This window comes from Homarus americanus, unplaced genomic scaffold (assembly GCF_018991925.1).
Source record: "Homarus americanus isolate GMGI-L3 unplaced genomic scaffold, GMGI_Hamer_2.0 scaffold74, whole genome shotgun sequence".
Taxonomy (NCBI): domain Eukaryota; kingdom Metazoa; phylum Arthropoda; class Malacostraca; order Decapoda; family Nephropidae; genus Homarus; species Homarus americanus.
In genome coordinates, this window is record NW_024716951.1 from 971,873 (window position 1) to 976,872 (window position 5,000).

Consider the following 5,000-nt stretch of genomic DNA (forward strand, 5'->3'; position numbering starts at 1 on the left):
CACCACCACCAACACCTACCACCATCACCACCACTACCATCAACACCTACCACCATCACCACCACCACCACCATCAACACCTACCACCAACACCTACCACCACCACCATCAACACACTCACCACCATCACCACCACTACCACCAACACCCACCACCACCACTACCACTAACACCTACCACCATCACCACCACCACCATCACCTACCACCATCACCACCACTACCACTAACACCTACCACCATCACCACCACACCATCACACCTACCACCATCACCACCACTACCATCCCTACCACCATTTACCTAGGACATGACCGGAGGTCTGGTTTGGTGGATGACGAACGGTATGGTGAAGAAGGAGGTGGAAGAGGTGAGGGGGGGTGCTTGAGGACTTTCTGGGGGTCGTGGTGGGGAGGGAGTGGTGTGAGGGAAAGGGTGGGGAGAGATGAGGAATGGGGAGGGGGTGAGTGAGTGGGGGAGAGGGGACAAGAGACACTGTGACTGCTACACTAAGACTCACTAAGCACTCTTTCCTACCTTGACCTCTGTGTGAACTTGAGACGCTACCTTCGTGAGGCAGATCTCTCTCTCTCTCTCTCTCTACTGTTTTTACTTATTTCACTATCTGCTCTCCATTTCTTCTTCCTTTCATTCTATCTCTCTCTGTCTCTCATCTCTCTTCCTTCCGCCCCCTCTTTCTTACATTCCTCCACTATCTTCTCCCGCTCTCTCTCTCTCTCTCTCTCATCCATATCTTCAGCTCTTTCTCTCTTCTTTTCTCAAACAATAACACGAGTATGTCATCATTATCATTTCACGCACCATCAATAGAATTCTTCACCCTCTCGACACTATTTCTTCCTTATAACAAACAAATACTTCATCTACGGTACAGTCCTTGGTTATTTTGCCGCCATATTGGAATTAAATGTATCACTAAACTATAACATCTCAAAAGTCAGGTGGGAAAAATTGAGCTTACGAACCTCTTGAGAATTCTGATTCATGAAGTAACATTTTTTTATTAAGTTTTTTTTTTCTATCTTACTTTACGATAGAGTACAACGTCTACGATCTTTTGAACATAATCTTTATGAGGCAGTTAAATTCTTTTTCACATCTCTAACAGCGAGGGAAGGGGAGGCAGGCGAGGAGGGAAAGGCGGAAATTTTAACTTACGAATGGTTGAGAATCCTGTGTGTGTGTGTGTCCACTGGGCGAACTCGAGACTCGTAATTTAAAAAGGTCGCCCGAGACAGTTCAGATACAATCACACCAAGATGTAAGATAATCTGCAGCCCCTTTGACCAGCAGGTTAGTGGCGGCAGCGGGCTGGTGTGGTACGTCTAAAAGTGGAGGAGCTGTAACTGTGATGATGGTTCGTTTCTCTTATGTCTATACACAATAAAGAAGAACTCCACGATCCTCAGATACCTAGACATATTGCTGTGAAAGAAAAGGTTAATTGAGGTTGACGGAGAGGTAGTAAGGGAGCTGGTACTTCCGTCTTGGCAGCCAATAGTTGTGTTTACGTCTGCCACAAGCTGGTTGGCTAGCTGGGCCGGCCGCTACACTTAGCAGGGGTTAGCGCTAAGGTTTAACATGTGTTTCCCTGACTACCTGACTACCTGCCACCTCCACCACCCAACCAACATTACTGTCAAGGACGCAAGATTTAAAGAGAGGATTTTATTATGTCCTCCGCCGCTACCCGCCACCAATAACAGATATAAGCGTCGTCTTGTGCCTCCCGCTGCTCACATATACTGTACAAGTTCACTGACTCTCACCCTCGCATATTTTGTCGAGGCTTCATGAAATAGAGAAGCTAGTGTGTTTTAAGCCCAATTATGTCTCCGGTGTTTACTTTACGACGCAATGGACGGCTCTCTGGAGATTAGACACCCCAGTTTATTTCACCTGATGATTCTAACACATTAACGCTACCTAGGAAAGGGTTAGGTTAGGTTAGGTTTATGTATTATAACAGGTATAGGTACAGGTGGTAGTTACAGGTACAGGTACATACAAGCAGACGTAGAAATACAGGTGAGGTTTAGGTACAGTATATCACAGGTCACAGGTACAAAGGGTTAGAGTTATAGGTACAAAACCATAAAACAGGTCCAAGTGTTATCACAGGTCACAAGGGTTAAAATCACCAGGTAAATACAAGTAAAATCCGGATTCCCATAGAAAAACAGAAATGATGTCACACTCACCAGTTGCCGCAGTATTTCGTGTCCTCTCCCATGGTGGCGTTGTTGGGGAGTTTATTCCATGGTAGAAAACTGTGGGGAGAGATAGAGGTCATGGGAGGTCATATGAGGTCACTAGTACATGTAAGCTATTTCATATATCTGACCAAGTGTGAATATACATACATACATACATACATACATACATACATACATACATACATACAAGCTTCCCTAGGCAACAGTTGGGCGTTCCTTATCTAAAACATACACTACTTATTTTTCACCTTGCTAGAAGAACACACAAGATATTACACATTTTTCTTATATATTTCAGTAAAATTTGAAATATAATCTGACAAACACGCGGCATTTTTTTTTTACCCCGAGAGGAGACTACAGTAAAATCCCATCTTGTTAAAAATTATACACACGTCACAGAAAACGGGGACGGTAATAAGGTAAACTAATGTATTTTATCCCCTAGAGTTGTTACAGCTTAATGGTAAACGTATGTCGCCTGGAAACCTTTGATGGTGAACGCTGGGAGGTAGTATATCATGGTTAATATGACGGCAAGATTCCACCTCAGTGTGTGTATGGGGGGGGTGAGGGTGTGAGGAGGGTGAGGAGGCCGTGTATGGTGAAGTATTAAAGAGGCCTTATTGTGTATAGTGTGAGGTGCTTAATATCTCTCTCTCTCTATCTCTCTCTCTCTCTAAAAAAAAACATTAAATTAATCAATCACATTTATTTCTAAATCATCCAATAAACACACACACATAAACACACACACACACACACATACACACACACACACACACACACACACACACACACACACACACACACACCATGCCTCCCCGCCCCCCTTCACCTGCCAGACACCTGTGCTTGCCCGGCCTCTAAGCCAATCACAGCCAAGGGTACTGACCTGCCTGAAGGAGGGGGGGGAGGGAGGAGAGAGGGAGAGAGTGAGAGGGGCAGAGGGGAGGAACGAAGGAGGAAACTTTAGGGTATGAGAGGGCTAGATAATTTGAGGAGGAAAGGGACAGAAGGGAAGGAAGGGAGGAGTGAGGGGAGGAAGGAGAAGAGAGGAGGAAGATGAGGAGAGGAGGAAGAGGAGGGGGGGGGAAGCAGGAGAGGAGGAACGGGATACATTTGGAGGAAAGAAGGAAAGGAGAGAGATCACACCTCACCCTATCCTTTCACCTCACCCTACCCTCACCCCTACCCTCAACCCTACTCCCTCACCCTACCCTCAACCCTACCTCCCACCTCACCTCACCCTCACCCCTACCCCTCACCCCCCTCACCCTACCCTCACCCCACCTCACCCCTCACCCTACCCCCCCCTCACCCCTCAACTCACCTCACCCCACCCTCACCCCACCCCTAACCCCACCCCACCCTCACCCCTACCCTACCCTCAACCCTACCCCCTCACCCCCACCCCTCACCCCCACCCCCACCTCAACCCCACCTCACCTCACCTCTACCCCTACCCCTCACCCCACCCTCACTCCACCCCTACCTCACCACCACCTCACCCTACCCTCAACCCTACCCTCACCTCACCCCCACCTGTAACCCCTCACCTCACCTCACCCTAACCCCACCCTCCACCCTCACCCCACCCCACCCCTCACCCTACCCTTCCCCCACCTCAATCTCACCCTCACCTCCCACCTACCCTCCTAACCCCACCCAACTCCCACCTCACCTACCTCACCCCACCTCACCCCCCACCTCACCCCACCTCACTCACCCCCTCATCCTCACCCCTACCTGTACCCCACCTACCCTCACCCCTACTGTACCCCTCCACTACCCTACCCCCTCACCCCTACTTCACCCCACTTACCCCCCCTCACCCCTACCCCTACCCCCACTACTCCCACCTCACCCCCACACCACCTACCCTCACCCCTCACTCCCACCTCACCCCTACCTGTACCCCCACCTCACCCCCACCCCCCACCCCTACCTCACTCCCACCTTTCACTCCACCACCCCACCCCCACCCCCACTCACCCCACTCCCCTGCCCCTCACCCCTACCTCTCACCCCTCACCCTACCCCTCACCCTACCCCTCACCTCCCCACCTCCTCAACCCCTACCTCTCCACCTCACCCCTACCCCTCACCCCTACCCCACCCCTCAACCCTACCTCACCCCACTCCCCACCCCTCACCCCTCACTCCCCTCACCCCTCAACCTCAACCCCATCCCCACCCCACCCCTCACCTCCACCCCTACCCCTCACCCCTCACCCCCCATTATCAAGGCTTTAATACACCTCTTTAATCTTCTCTCAGCAACAGGTGTGAGGAGCGTTCACCTTTCCTCCAATATCTCCCTGAGCAGAGACGACTGAGAGACACGGAACTATCTCTATCTCTCTAAGCGATATATAAATCTCTAATACAGAATACTATAGTTGATGCTGTGGCTCTGTGGGTCATATTGGAGATAGAGAGAGATAGAGATAGAGATAGAGATGGAGATAAAGAGAGAGAGAGAAACTAGAGTGGAGAGATAGGATATAGAGATGAGATAAAGAGAGTGAGAGAGAAACTAGAGTGAGAGATAGTATATAGAGATGAGATAAAGAGAAAGAGAGTGAGAGAAATTAAAGTAAGAGATAGAGATAGAAACTAGAGTGAGAGAGATAGAGAAAAAATAGACATATGGTGTTTAATTTCATATTCCAGGTGTTAAGACATCACTAGGGGTTACATCGTACTCAGGGGTTAAGACATCGTACTCAGGGAAGACATCGTACTCAGGGGTTAAGACATC